Below are 23472 nucleotides of genomic sequence, written 5' to 3' on the forward strand. Positions count from 1 at the left end.
AAAAAGAAATTTCGTAGACGGGAGGCATTTGAGAAGTTGGAAAGAACCTTACAAATCCAGGACAGGGGTCTGTGAGCCAAGTTCAGCCTGTAGACATGTTTTACTTGGCCCTGGTGGTATTTTAAAACTATTTAAATTAGTTGCCAACATTTACAAGTCATAAAAATCTGGATTTCTGCCTTTTCTTGAAAAAGTGGGTAAACCTGGCCATCTCAGGGCTACACTGCAGCATGGCACATACTGGGTGCATATGCACTCCATCCAGTTTCTCAGGGTCCTCCTGTAGGCTCACTTCCATCAGTTGCATGACCTGCTGACCCTGGGGGGCCCCTTTGCATCTGTGACTCCTGAGCTAATGTAATCCCCTTCTGAGGTTTTGAGACTGAGGTTTGGAAAAATCATTACTGCCCAAAGCTAGTCAACAGCTAATCAGTTGTCAATTTCTTTTTCTTTTCTTTTCTTTTTTTAATATTTATTTATTTATTTATTCATTCATTCACTCATTTATTCATTTATTTTGAGACAGAGTCTCACTCTGTTGCCCAGGCTGGAGTGCAGTGGTGCTGTTACAGCTCACTGAAGCCTTGACCTCCCCAGGCTCAGGTGATCCTCCCACTTCAGCCTCCTGAGTAGCTGGGACTACAGGCATGTGCCATTATGCCTGGCTAATTTTTTTTTTTTTTTGTGGCGAAAGGGTTTCGTTTCTCCCTGTTACCCAGGCTGGTCGCGAACTCCTGGGCTCAAGCCATCCACCTGCCTCAGCCTCTCAGTGCTGGGATTACAGGCATAAGCCACCTTGCCCGGCCTAGTTGTCAATTTCTTAATAATGCCAAGAGTATTATTTATAAAACAGATAAAGTTAGAGGAGGGCTAATTATTCTACATTTTCAAAGGACTTTCTTGCTTGAATGGCATCCCCATTGATGTAGTTAGGCTTTTAAAATATAATGAACTGACAGAGGATCCAGGGAAGAGCCACAGCAAATCAGAGTGATTATACCTAAAAATAATAAAAGGTGTTCTGAATCACGATCGTTTTAATCTATCTCCCAGTTTATATCTGACCTCCTCTTTAAAATTTTCTTTCTTGTCTTTCTTTTGTTTCTCTCCTCTTCTTCCAAACCCCTATGATTTATTTATGTATCTGGGTCACAAGTAAGTTAGTCCTTAATCATCTGTTCATTCATTAAATATTTATTTGAACACTTACTAGCTGCCAGGTGCTGTTCTGGGCACTTGGGATAGCACAGTGAACAAAAGGGACAAAAATCCCTTGCGTCACTTACATGCTAGTGGGAGAATGAGATGATAAGTAAACAAAGAAGATCATTTCTGATAGTTTATAGGCACTCCAAAGGTGTAAAAACAGGACAATGTGACAGCTGGGGTTGGGGTCTATGAAGCCAGCCATATCAAAGCGTGGGGAAGAGTGATGTAGGCTGAGAGAAAAACAAGCACAATGGCCCTGAAATGGAAACAAGCTTCGTGTGTTCAATGAAGGGACAGGCTAACGTGGCTGGAACAAGGGAAAGAGGAACAAATTGGTAGGAGGTGAGATGGGGGAGGAGGGCAAGGGGCAGGGCCTTGCAGGCCATGGACATAGGTTTAGATTTTATTCTGCATTAGGAGCCCTTGGAGGGGTTTCCTTTATATTGGCCATGCCTTATACAGTTGTCTCGCTCTTGATATCCATGGGAGATTGGTTCCAGGACCACTCACTGGTGAACACCAAAATCCACAGGTATAATCCCTGATATAAAATGTTGCAGTATTCACATATCACCTATGCACATCCTGCCGTATACTTTAAATCATCTCTAGATTACTTATCACACTTATTACAATGCAAATGTTATGTAAAAGATTATTATACTGTATTTTTAAATTTTGTTTTTTTTTTTTTTGTATTATTATCTTTTACTGTGAGGCTTTTAAAGAATTTTTCTGCCGGGTGTGCTGGCTCACACCTGTAATCCCAGCACTTTGCGAGGCTGAGGCAGGCAGATTGCTTGAGCTCAGGACTTCGAGAGCAGCCTAGGCAACACAGGGAACCCCCACCTCTACAAAAAATACAAAAATTAGCCAGGAGTGGTGGCATCTGCCTGTGGTCCCAGTTACTCACGAAGCTGAGGTGGGAGTGCAGCAGGAGAATAGGGTCTTGAGGCAGGAAACCTAGGGCTGTTTCACGCCAACTTCCTAGAACTAAATTGAAAAGAAAACCCTAACTTTCCATGACTAAGTAACAAAAGGACCAGAAGTGACTCCCTTTGCAAAACTTCACCTTTTCTGCATGGGCAGAAGAGAAATTTAAAGTATCTCCGATTGGTTGCTTTTTGCAACCAATCAGACGTTTGTACAGGAATGTGACCTTTGTAACTTCACTCCTGATCACAGGCTTACATGAGGTGAGCACTAAGTGGCCAATGGGAAACCTCTGGGAGGTATTGGAACCCAAGAAGATTCTGTATCCGGACCCTTGAGCCACTGCTTGGCTGGCTCCCACACTGTGGAGTGTACTTCCATTTTCAATAAATCCTTGCTTTCATTCTTTTGTTGCTTCATTCTTCCCTTGCTTTGCTGTGTGTTTTGTCTAATTCTTTGTTCAAAATGCCAAGAACCTGGACAACTTGTGGTCAAGACCCTCTACCACTAACAGGAGGATCACTTGAGTCTGGTTGGAGGTTGCAGTGAGCTAAGATCACGCCACTGCACTCCAGCCTGGGCGATAGAGCAAGACCCTGTCTTAAAAGAAAAAAAAAAAAGAAAGAAATTTTCCATTCGTGGTTGGTTGAATCCACGGATGCAAAATCCACAGATATGGAGGGCTAACTGTGTTTCTTCTGAGTCTTCCACAGCAGACTGCATAGTGCTAGGCATATAGGAGTAAGTAAATACACACTAATGCGTTGACTAGTTGATAATTGGGTCAGGGACCCTAAGCAATCCTCTGGAAGCAGACTGGCACTAGGAGGACCTGGAATGTCAAAGCTTAGGAATGCTTCATTTGCAAGAGACAGTTTCCTTAGGATAAAACAAGGGCAACGGAAGCAAGCACCAGGAGCTCTTTAGTGTTCCCATCTTACATGATGTCTTGAGAACTCTGTAACACCTCTGTGCAGAAGAGAGCAAGTCTTTGACTCAGTGACTCAAATGAGGAAGAAGTTGTCATTGGATGTCACTAGTGTCAACGGCGTCCATCCTCTTGAGTATACGAGATATAAACAGGTCTCCTCTGAGAGGAGCAGCAGTGAGCAGGTGAGGCCCCAGCATTTGGCTGTGGACAAGCCTATTGCCTGGCCCTCAGAGAACTGTGGGTTCTGGGTGGCGTGTGTGTGTGTGTGCACACGTGCATGTGCGTGCATGTGTGTGTGTGTGCACACCTCTGGAATCTGCTCAGACCTTTGAAACAATTCAGCAGTTAAGGCAGAAACTTCCCAAGAGATGTCAGAGAAACCAGTGTGGATCATTATCTGATGATTACTAAATATTAGCTTGAGTGAAGGCTAAAGGGGTTCTGCCGAGAACTCCTCTAGGCTGCAATCTCTCTGAGTTCTGAACCTTCTATTCACTGACGTATACAAAGTGGAAGGGAGAAGGGAATCTTGCTGATCTATGGGAAAAAAAAATTGCACCCAAATAATTATTATGTACCTCAATGGCAAGTTATAATCCAACATCTCTAAAACATGTACGTACAGTGGGCCAGGCACGGTGGCTCACGCCTGTAATTACCAGCACTTTGGGAGGCCGAGGTGGGTGGATCACCTGAGGTGAGGAGTTCGAGATCAGCCTAGCCAACATGGCAAAACCCCGTTTCTACTAAAAACACAAAAAATTAGCCAGGCATGGTGAAGGGCGCCTGTAATCCCAGCTACTTGGGAGGCTGAAGCAGGAGAATTGTTTGAACCCGGGGGCGGAGATTGCAGTGAGCCGAGATTGTGCCATTGTACTCCAGCCTGGGCAACAGAGCAAGATTCTGTCTCAAAAAAAGAAAACAAAAAGGTATGCACAGTGAGGTCAGGAACACATACATGAAAATAAGTCTGTCTATCCTAGCATAATGTAGTAAGGGTGCCTGGGTTTAAATACTGGTAACTCCTTTTAAGAACTGGGTGACCTTTGGTAAGTTGCTTAACCCCCCTGACCACTTCAGTTTTCTCATGTATAAAATAGGATAATATAGTACCTCATTCATAAGGTTACTGTAATGATTAAATGAGATCATACATGAAAACCAGGTAAAACACTGCCAGGCACATCAACAAATGCTAGTTATTGTTATTTATTTCTTTATTCCTGTCTTGTTTTAAAAAGCACAGAATTAAGACTATTTACACTTGCATTGCATTTGTAGCAATTAACAGTGTGCTATTTGAGCTGAAAATTATTTTTGCAGGGGGACAGAAAAGAGACAGTGTTAGTAATTTCAGTCGCTGTTTTCTACTTCATGCTGTTTTCTTAACAAGCTTTATAGAGAAGCACTTCTTATGTGATTCCCAAATATAGGCCTAATCTCGACCAAGCACGACTCTCATTCCTAAATCATTCCAGTCTAGAAAACAAGTCACGAATTCATTTTCTTCCATTTTTGTTCAATTTTGCCAAACCCATTAATCAATGAACAACATAAATCATCTAACTCTTCAGAATTCAACTGCTGTTAATATTCAGCCAACTCTAAGCATAACTTAATCCCAGGCTGAGAGGAGCTGTGCATATTTTTACCATAAGCCTATAGGGGACAAGTCTGAATGTGATAATCTAGACCAAGAAAATAATTACCATAGCATGATTTAACCCCAAAGAGATCAAAATAATTATAATATCATGATTTAACCCCAAAGAGAAAAAACTTCCAAAGCCTAAACTGGCTCTTCCTCAGTGGGTCTCTGGCCTCCCTCAGCTCCCGTAGTTCTAACAAAGGGAACATTAGCCTATGATGTGTATGATCTCATTTTGAAAAAAAAAAAAAAGTTTCATACTTATCAGTGAGTTTCACTTCTGAATTAACAGAAAATATGGTTATTACATTTAAATATTCTGAATATGTATATGTACTTTTATTTTGAGTTGCTTTTTCTATAATATTGTTTGTGCTTAGTGAACAACTGAAATATTAATGGATGAAAAAGAATGTTTAATTAACTTACTTTTATCAGACACCATGTCCACTTCTATATTTAGCAACCGAACTAATAGAGAAGGCTGCTGCAGTTAGTCAGCACATCAGCCTGTTAAATATCAAAGAGCAGAGGAGGCCTTTTGTCTCAGCATTGAACCAGAGACTGAAAATGCATTTAATTTTAGCATTTCCAGAAGAGGAAAAAAAGATATAAAACAAGATAATCAGGAAAAATGTCACGCACCGCCTAAGTACACGTTTGTCAAACGAAAAATGCCAGGAGGGTGGCAGCCTAAGTAAGAGGTCTGCCCGGAAACCAGAATTCATCCTCACAAGTGAATTCTTTAAAATAATTTACCGTTAAAACAGCCAAGGCTCCCATCTCTGCTAAAAGAGGTCCCAGGGAGTAGTAGAGTATTGAGTAGGTGGCGGGTTTTTTTTCCAGAAGCAGTTTCATGTGGTCTACTTTAGCATTTAAGGACTCAGAGAGGGTGTCATCAGTGCGATTGATGGGAAGGATTAGAAGAATGAAAGAAAAGCTTTCTCTTCAGACTGAGCTTTTATTTTCTTAAGATTGTTTTACGTTGAGAATGTATATCCAGGTACAGGTGGCAGGGAGGAAGAAGTAGGCAAGATGGGCACCCTTCAAGATAGCCTAGCAATCCATATATATATATATATATATATTTTTTTTTTTTTTTTTTTTTTTGAGATGAGTCTTGCTCTGTCGCCCAGGGTGGAGTGCTGTGGCATGAGCTTGGCTCACTGCAATCTCTGCCTCCCAGGTTCAAGCCATTCTCATGCCTCAGTCTCCCGAGTAGCTGGGACTACAGGTGCATGCCACCATGCCTGGCTAATTTTTTTTTTTTTTTTTTAGATGTAGTCTTGCTCTGTCGCCAGGCAGATGTGTAATGGCGTGATCTCGGCTCACTGCAACCTCCACTGCCCGGGTTCAAGTGATTCCTCTGCCTTAGCCTCCCGAGTAGCTGGGACTGCAGGCGTGTGCCACTACGCCCGGCTTTTTTTTTTTTTTTTTTGTATTTTAGTAGAGATGGTGTTTCACCATGTTGGCCAGGATGGTCTCCATCTCCTGACCTCATGATCCGCCCACCTTGGCCTCCCACAGTGCTGGGATTACAGGTGTGAGCCACCACACCTGGCTGCCTGGCTAACGTTTTTTTTTTTTTTTTTTTTTTTTTTGCATTTTTAGTAGAGATGGAGTTTCACCATGTTGGCCAGGCTGGTCTCGAACTCCTGACCTCAGATGATCTGCCTGCCTCAGCCTCCCAAGGTGCTAGGATTACAGGTGGGAGCCACTGCGTCCGGCCTCAATCCTAATATATTTTAAAGGTTTTGTTGTATTATGAAGGTAAATTGCACATTCTTAATAAACAAAGCATAAAGAGAAAGAAGCTTGAGCTTTGATCAGCTATGACAATTTCTTTAATTTATTTTGGTATTCCAAGAAACTGGGCCAGTGCTTGCCACATAGTGAGTCCCAATAAATATGTGTTGAATAAATAACAAATAGTTTCACATCAAGAAGGTGAAGTGAGCATATGCCTAATTCTCCCCACATTATTTCAAACACATAGGAATGATCTAGAAGATCTTGAAGATATTTAAAAGTACATAACCGTCAACTGTGAGAGGAAAACTGAAAATTGTCACAGTCCAGAACAGAGACAGAAACTAGAGTGGAGAGCTAGGAGCAGTCTAGGATAGGGCTTCAAGTCCATGGGGAAATTCGGCCAAACTTGCCCAGTATGTGGTAGGAGGCTGGCACCAGGATCTCTGTGTGAAAGCAAGGTTTACAGCTGTGCTTCCCACCGGTCTGCCTACCCACTAGGATTGGACCAGAATCTCCTGCTTGTCTGAAGCAGCAGCTGAGGCAGAAAACTCAGCTAACATAAGACCTATGCCTGGTTTGTGCCATCTGAGTGTGGGCATTGGAACTGCTACATCTTACAGGAAGAAGCCCTGATCTGAGCTTTTGCTAACTCAAGGAGCCAGAACTGGGAGAAATGAGAAACCACCTCCATGGGGATGGGCATGCAAAAGAAAATTCCCATAGAAAATTAGGTCCCAAACAAAATGATAACATCTATGGGGAAGTTGGGCACCACAAAAAGTGGCCAGAGACCCAATATCTGAGGATATGAAAATAACGGAATAACCTAAAAAGGACTTTCAAGCAAGCATGTTTAAAATCTCCAAATTTGGCCAGGCACAGAGGCTCATGCCTATAATCCCAGCACTTTGGGAGGCCGAGGTCGGTGGATCACCTGAGGTCAGGAGTTCGAGACCAGCCTGGACAACATGGTGAAACCCTGTCTCTACTAAAAATACAAACATTAGCTGGGCATGGTGGTGGGTGCCTGTAATCCCAGCTACTCGGGAGGCTGAGGCAGGAGAATTGCTTGAACCCAGGAGGCGGAGGTTGCAGTGAGCTGAGATCACGCCATTGCACTCCAGCCTAGGCGACAAGAGCAAAACTCAATCTCAATAAAAATAAAAATTAAAAAAAACCCTCCAAATTTTAAATTAAAATTTAATTTAAATCTTGTGTTTGCAAGTTGTGAAATACTATATATAGTATTCTACCTTTTGTATAAGAAAGTAGCTAATATCTGCAAAATATATTTTGCAGGAAGGATAAGCCAGATATTAAGGAAGTTGATGACCCAAAAGGAATGAGTGGGAATGGGATGCGAAAGAAAGCAATGGCACTTCTCTGAGTATATTTTTGTATATTTTGTCTTTTAATTACGTTAATATTTTACATATTCAAAAATAAAACTGAATATGAGAAAAAACGAAAATGTAATATAAACAAATAACATAACTGCATATCACACTGAAGATGTAACTATGCAGTAGAATAAAAAGAATTAGTCCACTAACTTTTGACACAGCAATCTCATTGTGCACACTCAGTAAGATATATTATATAGATAAAAATAATGGCAAAGCAACCTTGAACATGTTAGTGGTTTATTATTGATATCAACACTGCTGCTGTAGCAATTTGAAGCTATTTTGTGTATCACTGGACTCAGCAAATGAGTAAATAGGCTGAAAAATGCATAAATACACTGGGAGTTGGGATTCTCACTGTGGGAAAGCGGAAATACAAATTATGTTAGGGGGAGGGAATGGAAGAACCATGTGATGTTGGACTGGAATATAGCTACTAGTATGAACTCAATTCTATTTATTTATTTATTTATTTTGAGACTGAGTCTCACTGTGTCACCCAGGCTGGAGTGCAGTGGCATGATCTCTGCTCACTGCAACCTCTGCTTCCTGGGTTCAAGTGATTCTCCTGCCTCAGCCTCCCGAGTAGCTGGAATTACAGGTGCATGCCACACGCCTCACTAAATTTTGTATTTTTAGTAGAGACGGGATTTTGCCATGTTGGGCAGGCTGGTCTCGAACTCCTGACCTCAAGTTATCTGCCTGGCTCACCCTCCCGAAGTGCTGGGATTACAACCATGAGCCACCATGCCCGGCCTCATGATTTTTTTTTTATTTTTTTTGAGGCAGAGTCTCGCTGTTTCGCTCAGGCTGGTGTGCAATGGCACGATCTCGGCTCACTGCAACCTCCGCCTCCTGGGTTCAAGCGATTCTCCTGCCTCAGCCTCCTGAGTAGCTGGGATTACAGGCACGCACCACCAAGCCCAGCTAATTTTTGTATTCTTTAGTAGAGACGGTGTTTCACCACGTTGGTCATGTTGGGTTTGAACTCCTGACCTTGTGATCCACCTGACTCGGCCTCCCAAAGTGCTGGAATTACAGGCGCCCGGCCGGCCTCATGATTTTAAAATGTCTGTCTAGTAAAAGGGCCTAGAATCAATGACATCCCAATGGCAGTGAGCACACAGCACCTAGTTCTTGTACAGTAGTCCTCCCTTATCTGTGGTTTCATTTTTTGTGGTGTCAGTTACCCACAGTCAACCACAGCCCAAAAATATTAAATGGAAAATTCCAGGAATAAACAAATCATAAGCTTTAAATTGTTCTGAGTAGCACGATGAAATCTTGCACAGTCCTGCTTTATCCCTCCCAGGACATGAATCATCCCTTTGTCCAGGATGTTCATGCTGTGGTTACTACCTGCCTGTGCGGGTTATCAGATTGAATGACATAGTGTGTGTATGGTTTGGTACTATCTGCAGTTTCAGGCATCCAACGGAAGTCTTGGAATGTAGCCCCTGAAGATAAGGGAATGTTACCCAAACACCAGGGGTTTGGTCTAGGTCCTGCTGCTCACCACACAGACAGCCAATCACTGAGACGATGATTATTGCCAAGGAAGAAGGCTTTAATTGGTTGCTGCAGCTGAGGAAATAAGATCTCAGTCTCAAATCTGTCTCCTGGACCAACAAAAACTAGGGGTTTATACAGCAGGCAAGAAATGTAACAATGAGTAAGAAAACAGAAACTAGGGTGGGGCAAGGAAGCAATCATGATGCATAAGGGGTTCGACATATCATTGTCTCCAGGTGGTGATGTGGTGAGTTTCAGTTCTTTTGATACTTTTTTTGACACAGAGTCTCATTCTGCTACCCAGGCTGGAGTGCAATGGCAGTATCATAGCTCACTGCAGCCTCCACCTCCCAGGCTCAAGTTATCCTCCCACCTCAGCCCCCATGGGTAAGCTGGGACTACAGGCGTGCATCACCACACCTAGCTTATTGTATTTTAAATAGAAACACGGTTTTGCTAGGTTGCCCAGGCTGTGTTAAATTCCTCGACTCAAGTGATCTGCCTACCTGGGCCTCCCAAAGTTGAACATTTTTTTTTTTTTTTTTGAGAGGCCCGACAGCCCTTTCCTGAGGAAAGAACTCAGATAAAACAAATACAAATTTCAAGCTTGGCTGGGCGTGGTGGCTCATGCCTGTAATCTCAGCACTTTGGGAGGCCAAGGTGGGTGGATCACCCAAGGTCAGGAGTTCGGGACCAGCCTGGGCAACATGGTGAAATCCTGTCTCTACTAAAAACACAAAATTAGCTGGGCATGGTGGCAGGTGTCTGTAGTCCCACCTACTCAGGATGCTGAGGCAGGAGAATCACTCGAACCCGGGAGGCAGAAGTTGCAGTGAGCCAAGATCACGCCACTGCATTCCAGCCTGGGCAACAAGAGTGAAACTCTGTCTCAAAAAAAAAAAAAGTTTCAAGCTTTGAGACCATAAGTGTCTGTCAATTTCTCTGTTTATGAAAAAAAAAAGTATCTATGGGGCTATTGGGTTGGTTTCAGGAGGACTACTATATTCTGAATACCACGTGCCTCAGGTGGGGGTCTCTGGAAACAGAAGCTATGATGGAGTATAAAGTACAAGATGTTTACTAGAGATCAACCAATGTATACCTATGGAAGGACCAAAGGAAGCAGGACTGAGAAGAGAAAGAAGATGAACTGTGTTGCGGACCTCAACCAACCCAGCAGGGCGCTCTGGTACAAGTATTTTGTCCCAATAGAGTGTCCTAAATGGGGCTGAAAAGCCAGGCCTTTTACTTCTGTCTCAGTCACTAGATGTAGGTGGCCCCGGAAGGGCATGCACCTAAGTGAAAGTGTTTTGCAGCTGAGGCAGACACTGAAGGAGCAGACAGCTGGAGGCTGCGCGCTGACCACACTCCCGATAGATAGGCAGCAAGCCCTTTCTACTTAAAATTTAATTTAATTTAATTTTGTTGTTGTTGTTTAGAGATGGAGTCTCACCAGGTCATCCAGACTGGAGTGCAGTGGCACAATCATATTTCACTGCAGGCATGACCTCCAGGACTCAAGTGATCCTCCCACCTCAGTCTCCCAAGTGGTTGGGACCATAGGCGTGTACCACCATGCTCAGCTTCAAATTCTTTCTTAAAGGATGATCTGGGTGGCACATGTTCATGTCTAAAACACTGTTCCCACTCAAAGGAACCAGATCTCCTTGGAGAAGTGGCTGATTCCATGTCCAGGGCAAGGGAAGAACAAAGTGAGTCTGGAACATCTGGTAATGTGAGGAAGCAAGGAATACTCGAAAATTGATAGACTCATGTTAAAAAGATACAGGAGGCTGAGTGTGGTGGCTCATGCCTATAATCCCAGCACTTTGGGAGGCCAAGACAGGTGGATCACTTGAGGCCAGGAGTTCGAGACCATCCTGGCCCACATGGCAAAACCCTGTCTCTACTAAAAATACAAAAATTAGCCAGGCATGGTGGCACCCACATGTAATCCCAGCTACTCTGGAGGCACAAGAATTACTTGAACCAGGGAGGCAGAGGTTGCAGTGAGCCAAGATCGTGCCACTGCTCTCCAGGCTGGGCAACAGAGTGAGACCCTGTCTCAAAAAATAAATTAAATAAATAAATAAATAAAAATAGAGATACAGGAGCCAGCTAGAAGGGGCCCCCACTAGCCTAGCCAAATTTGGGACAATTTGAGCATCAAAATGAATAAGGACAGGAATGGATTGTAACATATTGAATAAAAAATTCGGCCAGGCGTGGTGGCTCACACCTGTAATTCCAGCACTTTGGGAGGCTGAGGTGGGCAGATCACAAGGTCAGGAGTTCGAGACCAGCCTGGCCAATATGGTGAAACCCTGTCTCTACTAAAAATACAAAAATTAGCCAGGTGTGGTGGGATGCGCCTGTAGTCCCAGCTATTTGGGAGGCTGAGGCTGAAGAATCGCTTCAATCCAGGAGGCGGAGGTTGCAGTGAGCCAAGATCGTGCCACTGCACTCCAGCCTGGGTAGCAGAGCGAGACTCTGTCTCAAAAAAAAAAAAAGAAAAAAGAAAAAAAAGAATTCATGGGTCCATACTGATACTGAAGAAAAAAGTTCAAAAAAGGATAGGGGAGAAGAAAAAGATCTTTTCTTTTTCTTCTTTTTTTTTTCAGGCCAGATGGGTAAAATGCCAATGTCATAACAAGGTTCAAGGGTGGCACATCTCACACATGTGCATGAACACCCAATCTTCACGCTCACGAACTACAAAAGGATTGAAAAAGCTCTTCTTTATAGGAGAAATCCAACTAATAAATGTAGGATAAATGACAAAAATAGAAAAGCATTATTTTATAACCACCATAGTTAACTGATTCAAGTAAAAATCATCAATGAATGCGGAAACTATCAGGTGAAAATATACTGAGAAATAGAATATTTACAACCTCTCAAAATGTTGTTGAAATGGGAAAAGTTCCCTTATCCCTCTCACAGGGCGTGCGATGGAGGTGTGGCTCGCTTCTTCGGTGCCTCACTGCTCAAACTTCTAGGAGAGCATGCAGATGGGCAGGTTGTGGGGCTCCGACCCCACGGCAGTGGCTAGGAGCGAATGTTTACAGCTCCTGAAGCCCCAGTGGACGTGTATTACAGGATGCTCTTTTAGTTTGCCATCTGTAGGCGACCTGGGCTAGCTCAATTACACCCCCTTCTTTATCACAAGGACAGAGGGATTTCTGTATCCTGGGGTTTCTTGCCTTGGTGTACCAGAAGAATTGGATCACAAGCGAGCTTGGAGAATGAGTGCAAGGTTTTATTGAGTGGAAGTAGCTCTCAGCAGATGGGGGAGCCAGAAGGGAGAAAGTTTTCCCCTGGAGTCAAGCTGCTCAGTGGCCTGGGTTCTCCTCCAACCACCCTGACCAAACTCCATGTCATTCCGACAGTTGATGGCCTGCCGGCGTGCCAGCATCTGTCTTGTGCTCTTCCACTGGCGTGCTCCCCTCGACGTCCTCTCAACGTCCAGTCACTTGTGTCTTCTTCTGCCGACGTGTTCCTTTCGAAGTCCAGCCACTTGTGTGCCTGCCTGTTACGGTCTCGGGGTTTTTATAGGCACAGGATGGGGGCGTGGCAGGCCAGGGGGGTCTTTGGAAATGCAATATTTAGGCAGGAAAACAGATATGCCGGTCCTCACCTAGGTCTGTGGACACAGGCCTGGGGGTGGAGCCCTAGCCAGGGACCACACCCTTCCCTTCCCAGCACTTCCCTGCCCCTCTTCCATATCATTACTTCACAGATTACCTATTAATTCTAAGGCTAAAAGAGACTCTTACAATGGAGAAGTCTGATAGAAACCACCTGAACTCAGTGATCAAACCTCACATTAACAATAATGGGACAAGGTGGCATTATGTGCCCTCTGATGTGGTGCACTGAGAAATACACAACATCACTTCTGTTGTATTCCTGCCAAAAATGGGAACGGTCACAAATCCAAATTGAGGGACATTCTGGGTGAAAAAAAACAAAAAACAAAAAACAAAAAACTAACCTGAGCTCTTCAAAATGTCAATATCACAAGAACCACCTCACCCCAAAAAAACAGCTTGGAAATATTCTAGATCAAAGAAGGCTAAAGAGACTTGACAACAGTGTGATGTTTGGCTCTTTTTTTTTTTTTTTTTTCACTGATGCCTCAAATTCCTAGTTCAAGGGAACCTCCTGCCTCAGCCTTCTGAGTAGCTAGGACCACAGGTGTGCACCACCACATACAGCTAATTTCTAAAATTTTTGTAGAGATGAGTTTTTGTCATGTTGACCAGGCTGGTCTCAAACTTTTGGGCTCGAGCGATCCTCACGTCTTAGCCTCCCAAAGTGCTGCGATTACAGGCATGAGCCACCGTGCCTGGCCAATCCTTGATTACATTTTGGATTTTAAAATGCTATGAAGTATATTATTGGAACAACTGCGAAAATTTGATTTCAGATGTAAATTTGATATTATATCAATGTTAAATTTTCCAAGTATGATTATTATACTATGGTTATGTAGGCATATGTCTTTGTTTTTAAGAGATACATGAAGTATTTAGGGATGAAGTGTCATATCATCCAGAACTACAACTATGAAATAGCTCATCAATAGATAGATATTGACATACACACAAATAAAGCAAATGTGAAAAATATCAACAATTGATGAATGTAGGTAAAGGGTATATAGGTTTTTATTATGCTATTCTTGCAATGTTTCTGAAGGTTTGAAATATTTCAAAATAAAAGTTGACAAAAAACAAAAGTGCAAACAAAAACAATTTTCCAGAGATTAAAAAACAGAAAATAGAATACATAAAACAATAATAATGATTATGAAACAGGAGCCTGCAATAAGAAATCCATTAGAAAGAAAGAAAAAAGTTGGATAAAGATAGAAAATACAGCAAAATCAACAAAAGTTGTTTCTTTGAAAATAACAAAATTGTCAATCCTTCAGTTACGACGACCAGAAAAAAAAAAATTGAGGACTCAAATATACTAAAATCAGAAATAAAAGAAGAAAGTGTATTATTACTGACCTTACAGAAATTAAAAGAATTATATGTGCCGGGCACAGTGCCTCACACCTTTAATCCCAGCACTTTGGGAGGCTGAGGCAGGAAGACCGCCTGAGGCCAGGAGTTTGAGACCAGTCTGGGCAACATAGCGAGACCCTGTCTCTACAAAATATTAAAAAGTTAGCCAAGTGTGGTGTTGAGTGCCTGTAGTCCCAGCTATTTGGGAGGTTGAGGCAGGAGGATCGCTTGGGCCCAGGAAGTCAAGGCTGCAAAGTGAGCCGTGATGGTGCCACTACACTCCAGCCTGGGTGACTGAGAGAGACTGTCTTAAAACAAAAGAAAGCCAAAAAAACCAAACTGGAACTAAAATCGCAGAGAACAAAAACATTAGAGTTGGGGGTGGGGTGGGAGAAATTGCCTTGTTTGGGAGAAGGATGGAGATAGTGATTACATTTGGAGTGTATGATATAAATAGAATGTATGACTTCTAAAATGACTGGGGTGACAGGGAGAAGAGATGAATAAAGAATAAAGCTGGGCACAGTGGCTCACGCCTGTAATCCCAGAACTTTGGGAGGTGAGTGGGGTGGATCACTTGAGGTCAGTTGTTTGAGACCAGCCTGGCCAACAGGGCAAAACCCCATCTCTACAAAAATACAATAATTAGCTGGGCATGGTGGTGCACACCTGTAATCTCAGCTACTTGGAAGGCTGAGGCAGGAGGATCATTTGAGCCTGGGAGGTGGAGGCTGCAGTGAGCTAAAATCGTGCCACTGCACTCTAGCCTGGGCAACGGCACAAAGCCTAGTCTCAAACAAACAAACAAACAACAACAACCAAAAAAAACCAAAAAAAATCCAAAAGAATAAAGCCAGAAGATTGAGTCAAACAGACAAACAAAAGTTGCAGAATGGTATAGACTAATGGTACCACTAATGTACATTAAATATAAAATCATGAAACAAAACCAACTCAGAATAGTGGTTGACTCAGGAGAAAGAAGGGGATAGGACTGGAGACAGTAGACAATATTAAATATTTTATCTGCAATATTCAATTCTTTTATTTCCCAAAAGAGAAACAAAGTAAAAACAACACAACAACAAAACAACAACAAAAACAAAACAACAACAAAAAACTTCTTATTGACCAAGTCTGGAAAAAAAAAAAAAAACAGAGAGACAAAGTAAATATAAACTCTTAATAGTTGTGAATTCTGGGTAGTGGGAGCATGAGTTTTATATTATTTTTTGTACTTTGCTTTTTAAGAAATGTCTGGGCCAGGCACGGTGGCTCACGTCTGTAATCCCAGCACTTTGGGAGGCTGAGGGGGGCGGATTGCCTGAGGTCAGGAGTTCGTGACCAGCCTGGCCAACATGGTGAAACGCTGTCTCTACTAAAAATATAAAAATTAGCCGGGCGTGGTGTCAGGCGCCTGTAATCCCACCTACTCGGGAGGCTGAGGCAGGAGAATCACTTGAACCCAGGAGGCGGAGGTTGCAGTGAGCCGAGATCACGCCACTGCACTCTAGCCTGGGCAACAGAGCAAGATTTCATTTAAAAAAAAAAAGAAATGTCTGAAAGCCTAAAAAATAGATGGGGAAGTATGCTGATTAGATTTACAGCCCACATTTATTAATTTCATATGTAATCTTGGCCTAATCATATAACCTTTTTTTTCTTTTGCTAAAGACTGTAAAAAAGCTAAAGATAGGCCGGACGTGGTGGCTCACGCCTGTAATCCCAGCACTGTGGAAGGCTGAGGCAGGTGGATCACGAGGTCAGGAGATCAAGACTATCCTGCCTAACACGGTGAAACCCTGTCTCTACTAAAAATACAAAAAATTAGCTGGGCGTGGTGGTGGGCTCCTGTAGCATCAGCTACTCGGGAGGCTGAGACAAGAGAATGGTGTGAACCCGGGAGGCGGAGCTTGCAGTGAGCCAAGATCGTGCCTCCGCATTCCAGCCTGGGCGACAGAGGAGACTCCGTCTCAAAAAAAAAAAAAAAAAGCTAAAGATAATCCATCGTACTTGTGTAAAAATGGGAATGTCAAGATGGAAAGGTGGAGAAAGAATCTAACATTTCCTGAACACCTACTATCTGTCTGATGTTGTGCTAGGTTCATTACATGTGGTATGTAATTTAATTTCATTCTCACAATAATCCTGTGACTTAGATAATACTAGACCTGAATTGCAGATGTAGAAACTGAGATGAGGTAAATTAAGTCATACTGGGGTACACATAACACTGGGGATACATGAAGAATTTCCAGGAGTCCGTGGGCACAGTCAGTTGTGAAGAAATCAATTTCTAGACCCTTAACTTTTAAAAAATGATCTGCCTGAGAAAGCTGTGTCTGAGGCAGGTGGATTCTCCTTTTCCTCAACAGCCCTTCTCCCATTTTACAAAAGAAAGACAACCCCTTTCTCCATCACTAATCTGACTTTGATGTATTGCCACAGGGGATATAAACCTCCCCGTGCCAAACAAAGGGAGAAGCCAAAATAAGGGTGGTGTTGTGGAAGAATGAGTGACCCTCAATGCTGCATAACAAGACCTTTTGCAACACAGGTGGTTTCCAATTCTTTGTCTTCAAAAAAATTTCTGAAGGATCTAATGGAATTGTCAACCAATAAATCATTAAAATTAAATTTTGACAATAGATTCATGATGGGATGGGATTTCGGTTATATAACTCAGAAGAAATACAAAGGTTTGTATGGTAACACTGTGAGAAACGTCCTTCTACTTATTTATGTAAACAAAGCTTCTTAGCCTTAATATTTTTAAAACATGTAAAAAGTCAAAATAACATTGATACAGAGCCCTGTCTCATTCTAACCATAAGCAATATTTATCCACAAATGGCATGAACTAATTGAAAAAGACTTCATCCATGTCTAATAACTACATTTCCAAAAAAGTTTACACTGTGCATTTAAATTATTTTTCAAATCTTGTTAAATATTTAAGTTATTTTGATTAATTGTGTACTAAAGATAACTCTATCCAGAAAACTTTTTTATATTCCACCCCCTAGAAAACTTTTTTTTTTTTTTTGAGACGGAGTTTCACTCTTGTTGCCTAGGCTGGAGTGCAGTGGCACGATCTCGGCTCACCGCAACCTCCGCCTCCCAGGTTCAAGTGATTCTCCTGCCTCAGCCTCCCTAGTAGCTGGGATTACAGGCCTGTGCCACCACGCCCGGCTAATTTTGTATTTTTAGTAGAGACGGTGTTTCTCCATGTTGGTCAGGCTGGTCTCGAACTCCTGACCTCAGGTGATCCCCCCGCCTCGGCCTCCCAAAGTGCTGGGATTACAGGTGTGAGCCACCGCGCTCAGCCTAGAAAACTTTTAACACGTAGAACTTTATGGTAAAAGAATTTTAAAAATGTAATTTATGTACATATTTGCATTGCAGAGATATATATAGAGTGATGAAAAACAGACTTATACGTGTAAAATATATTACATTAGTACAAAATTCTGTGAAAGAAGTGAAGGAGATATGACTTGAAGAAGAAAAAAGGAGCAATGTAAAATTTCCAACTGTTAATGAAGTTAATCATGTATAATATTTAAAGGGCTAATGGTGGGTATAAAACAACTACTCTATTTAAATTTAATTGGATAGAATAAAAAAGTGATGTAATCATTTTGGAATGTCAGTATATACTATATGACCCAAATAACTTCGTTTTGTAACTATTTAAACATTGGATGAAAAAGTTTAGATACCAGCTTATAACGTGAATGGTAAGGTAAGTAAAATGTGTCACTCACTATTGTGTACCTAGTGCACCAAGCACAGGGCCTTTCTTATATTAGACAACCACATAAATTATTTCTAAACTGAACGGTGTGGGGGCACACAGGTTTTCAAAATTATTTTAGGAAGCACGTGAGCAAAAATGTTTGAACACACCTGAGTTTATAACTTACCCTGGGCCACACCACCAACCAAGGCCAAGCTTAGACTTGAACCCATGTTTGCAAGATTCCAAGACTCCAAGACTCATGGTGCTTAGACTATACCTGAGGGAGATAAAGGATGCTATGAATGTTGGTCTTAATTATTAACTCTATTCTGCTTAGAAATAATTTATTTGGTTGTCTAATATGAGCAAGGCCCTGTGCTTGGTGCCACTAGGTATTAGGTTGGTGCAAAAGTAATTGCGGTTTTAATATACAATAGTGAGTAAGCATTTTACTTACCCTCAAGAAGCTGAAAACTTTACATGAGAGATAAGCTGCCTTCATAAAATCTTTAATATAAGATTAAATGTAACAACGGCAAGAGACATTTATGATATGTGCTACAGAAAAAGAGAGAGAAGAGAGGCATGGTGGTGCATGCCTCTGGTCCCAGCTATTCAGGAGGCTGAGGTGGGAGGATCACTTGAGCCTGGGAGGCTGAGGTTGCAGTGGGCCGAGATTGCGCCACTGAACTCCAACTGGGTGACAGAGTGAGTGAGACCCTGTCTCAAAAAAAAAAAAAAAAAAAAAAAAAAGAAAAGAAAAAGAGAGAGAGAGACAGAAGGGTTTGAGCAGGTTCCAACATCAGATAGACAGATCTTTGTAAAACAGGTAAAATTTGGACTGTGGTAGAAATGGGTGAAAGAAGGTAGAGAGAATTCATTCACCCATCCATCCATTCACACAAGAACCATTAATCAGAGACATAGCAACCAAATGTAATAAATGGGCCTTTAAAATTCGTGGCTGGCACAATGAGATGTCTCCTCACCCCCATTAGAATGGCTATTATCAAAAGGACAAAAATAACAAATTCTGGGAAGGATGTAGAGAAAACTGAACTATTATAGATGGTTGGTGGGAATGTAAATTAGTACAACTATTATGGAAAACAGTATAGAAGTTCCTCAAAAAGCTAAAAATAGAACTAGCCTATAATCCAGAAATCCCACTACTGGGTATATATCCAAAGGAAACAAAATCAATATGTGAAAGAGAAATGTGCACTCCCATTTTATTGCAGCACTATTCACAACAGCCACAATATGGAGTCAACCTGTGTCCATCAACAGATGAATGGATAAGGAAAATGTGATACACACACACACACACAGTGGAGTACTATTCAGCCATAAAACAAAAGAATGAAACCGTGTCATTCACAGCAACATTATGAGCTTGGAGGACATTATGTTAAGTGAAATAAGCCAAGAACAGAAAGACAAATACTGCATATTCTGACTCATATGTGGAAGTTAAAAACGTTAATCTCATGTAAGTACAGAGTAGAATAGTGGTTACTAGAGGCTGGGAAGGGTAAGGGGAAAGGTAGTAGTGATAAGATGGTTAATGCAAACAATGTTACAGCTAGATGGGAGGAATAAGTTTTGGTGTTGTATGGCACTGTAGGGTGACTATCGTAAACAATTATTGTATATTTTCAAAAATCTAGAAGAGCCAAATTGAATGTTCTCAACACAAAGAGATGATCAGGCCGGGCACAGTAGTTCGCACCTGTAATCCCAGCACTTTGGGAGGCCAAGGCGGGCGGATCACCTGAGGTCAGGAGTTTGAGATCAACCTGGCCAACATGGAGAAACCCCAAGTCTACTGAAAATACAAAATAATTAGCTGGGCATGGTGGTGTGTGCCTGTAATCCCAGTTAGTCGGGAGGCTGAGGCAAGAGAATCACTTGAACCCAGGAGGCAGAGGTTGCAGTGAGCTGAGATTGTGCCACTGCACTCCAGCCTGGGCACTCCATCTCAAAAAAACAAAACAAAACAAAACAAAACAAAACAAAAAAAAGATCAGCATTTGAAGTGATGGGTATGCTAATTATCCTGATTTGATCATTACACATTGTATACATGTGTTGAAATGTCACACTGTACCCCATAAAGATGCACAATGATTATGTGTCAATTAAAAATAATAGTAAAAGAAAAGATTATTTCTTGACATGGAAAGATGCTTATCATTAAACAGATTACCAGGTCGCCAAAATAGAAATTGTTTATATCAGGGGTCAAAACAAACTTTTTCTGTGAAGAACCAGTAAATATTTTCAGCTTCGTGGGCCATATGATCTCTGTCACAACTACTCCGTTCTGCTGTTGTACTGAGGAAGTAACCACAGATAATATGTAAACAAATGAATGTACTTGTGTTCCAATAACACTTTATTTCTCGACACTGAAATGTGAATTTCATGTGAATTTTACATGTCACAAAAAATATTCTGCTTGAAATAAATGAACTGTAAAAACAACATTTGGGAGACATCTGAAGAATTCAGAATCCTGACTGGGTATTTTTTGGTATTAAGAAATTTTCGCTAACTGTTCCTAGGTGTGATGATGATATTGTTCTTATGTTCTAAAAAGGAAAAAAGCATCTTTATCTTTTAGCCATATGCACTGAAGTATTTCTGGATGGAATGATATGATGTTTTGCATTTGATTTAAAATAATCCAGTGTATGTGTGTTGGAGGGAATTGGTAGGAGAACTACAATTAAAACAAAATAGATCATGTGTTGATAATTTCTGAAGTTGGGTGTTGGGTGCATGGAAGTTCATTACATTATTTTCTCTATTATGTATATGTTTATATTTCACCATAATGAGTTTTCAACATGGCGAAACCCCATCTCTACTAAAAATACAAAAAATTAGCCAGGCGTGGTGGTGGGCTCCTGTAATCCCAGCTACTCGGAAGGCTGAGGCAGAAGAATCGCTTAAACCCGGTGGGCGGAGCTTGCAGTGAGCAGAGATCACGCCATTTCACTCCAGCCTGGGCAAAAGAGTGAAACTCCATAACAACAACAACAACAACAAAACAACAACACCACTATATTATTATATTATATTTAACACTATATATTATAATTTAATGCCTACCATGTTCCAAGAAACTGGAAGTATAAACAGGGAAAATACATTGCCTGCCCTCAAGGAGCCTATGATCTGCTGGGGAAAATAGACACATGAAATGACCAGGTATGTCACGATTACCTGTTGTGCTATTGGCATGAACCAAATGACCAAATGCCACGGGAGAACTGGATTCTGCCTGAGTTGGTCAGGAACGGCTTGAAAGAGACGGTGAGGTTTCACTATTTCAGAAGTAGAATTTCTAGGACTTGATGACCTATGGGATGTGAAAAAGATGGAGACAAATTAATAGCTTTTACTTTGGCCACGTGGGTGGGTGGTGTGCCATTAATGGAGACAGGAAATGGCGGGGAGGGGGGACGGGAAGAAATAGATCAGGGTGGGGGCAGGCAGGGGAAGAGTTCAGCCTTGGACCTACAGGAAGTTGTTGAAACTGTTCTAGGCAGAAGGTTACTTAGTTACTGCAGTAACTAAGGTTTCAAGAGGGGAATGCACAGGATGTTTTTGGAGATCCTTCTAGATCCCGGACTAACAGCCTACAGGCTGGGGAGAGGCAGGAGGTAAGGCTGGCTGGAGAAGTAGATGTGTTCTCTGAGAGCTGTTTTGGGCTCCACCATTGACAGGACACGTGATGATCATGAAATGGAGCCACTGCTTCCCTGTGGATTCCATTGACAAAGTCAGATGAAGGTCTTAGCACCACTTTGGGGGAAAAATAACTTACCTGAAAGAAGCAACCACTTTGGATGACTGTAATAAAAGTGATGAACAGTCTTCTTTCATTGTTTTGGAAGTAGAGTATATAGGTTGGGATTCTGGGCTCTGGAACTATGCTGCTTGGTTTTAAATCCTGGTTCCAAGGTTGCTTAAGCCTCGGTTTCCTCATCTGTAAAGTATCTCATATAAGAGTAAATAAAATGATGTATGCAAACTGTCCATTACATAATACATTTTCAATAACTTAGAATTATTAGTTCTAATGGTACTTTTTGAAGAGAATGTAAAGGACTTGATTACTTTGTGTGCTGATAAACGCTCCATATTTCCTTCCAAGGGTGCTTAAATTCTATTGAAATTGAAGGCCGTTTTCCTCGTGCCCTGTTCCTTACTCAAACAGAAATCCAAAAGATCAGATCTGAGATCACACTAACCTGATTTTAGTCTATTTAATTTATTTTTACTTCTTAACGCCGAAAACATCACCAAAATGTAGCACACACATTCACAATTTGGGCAACCCCTTTCCTTTTTTTCGTTTTGCTTGTTCTGCGACACACACTACTGTCCCTCACATGCTTTCATTGGAACAATGTGTTTCCATGACCCACAGAATTTGAGTCTGTCTCAAGGAGATGAAGTGTTAAGGGGCAGACCGGGCTGGCCCTGGGCGCAGACTAAGCTGGGGCAATGTGGGAGGCAGGACAGCATGCCTTGTACCTAGTAAGAGCATCACCAATGTCTGAACAAGGGAGGAAGGGAGGAAAGAAGTGGAGGAGTCAGGAAGGAAGGAAGCAAGAAGGTAGGAATGGAACAGAGATGGGTGGGCGACAAGGGGGAAAGGCAAGAAGGAAGAATGAATAAAGGAAGAGGGAGAAAGGAAGAAGTCTTGAGAAGAATGAATCACAACTAACACTGATTGAATGCCAAAGAATAGCCAGAAGTTTCCCTGAAAGAGGGTGCTCTGTCCAGAGCCTTCCATCATGGGTGCCTCTTGGCTGTTTCTTTTGGGCTGGGCTGTTTCTTTGGGCTGGTATGGGGTGGGGAGTTGTCTGTGGCCAAGCTAATTGTTCAATGCCTTTCCATGATGGAGTGGGGGCAGATTGGCTTCCTCTTCTCTTAGGCAGTGTAGCGGGACTTCTCTTGCCATCTAGAAGGACCAAACTTCAGTGCTTCTGAGGGCTTAGAAGGGGAAAAGAGAAAGCCCAGGCCCCTGGTGCTAGGAGCAGAGAAGGGTACTTTGTAAGGGCTTATGCTGCTGGTTCTCTGGTAAGGCAGACCACTAGCCAGTTTGTGCGACATAGGGCAAATAGGAATCACGAGGATCTATTTGCTGGATCTGTGTATACCACACCACCCCTACACCTGCCCCTGTCATCATCTACCTCCATGGTCTTCTGTACAGTGAAGAATGACTTTTGGCAGATGGAGGGGCCAATTCTCCCCATGAATCCAGCCCTTATTCCATCTCACCTAGGCAGGGGACTTGACTCCTT

The 23472-nt window shown here is 42.1% G+C and overlaps 1 non-coding gene across 1 annotated transcript; it reads right to left on the reverse strand.

The window, feature by feature from the left end:
• Window positions 1–12011: 12011 nt before the first annotated feature.
• Window positions 12012–12115, reverse strand: LOC129025574 (small nucleolar RNA U13). Its single transcript, XR_008497319.1, has one exon. It is a non-coding gene; the product is annotated as a small nucleolar RNA U13 (small nucleolar RNA).
• Window positions 12116–23472: the final 11357 nt, after the last annotated feature.

Source organism: Pongo pygmaeus, chromosome X (genome assembly GCF_028885625.2).
Source record: "Pongo pygmaeus isolate AG05252 chromosome X, NHGRI_mPonPyg2-v2.0_pri, whole genome shotgun sequence".
NCBI lineage: Eukaryota > Metazoa > Chordata > Mammalia > Primates > Hominidae > Pongo > Pongo pygmaeus.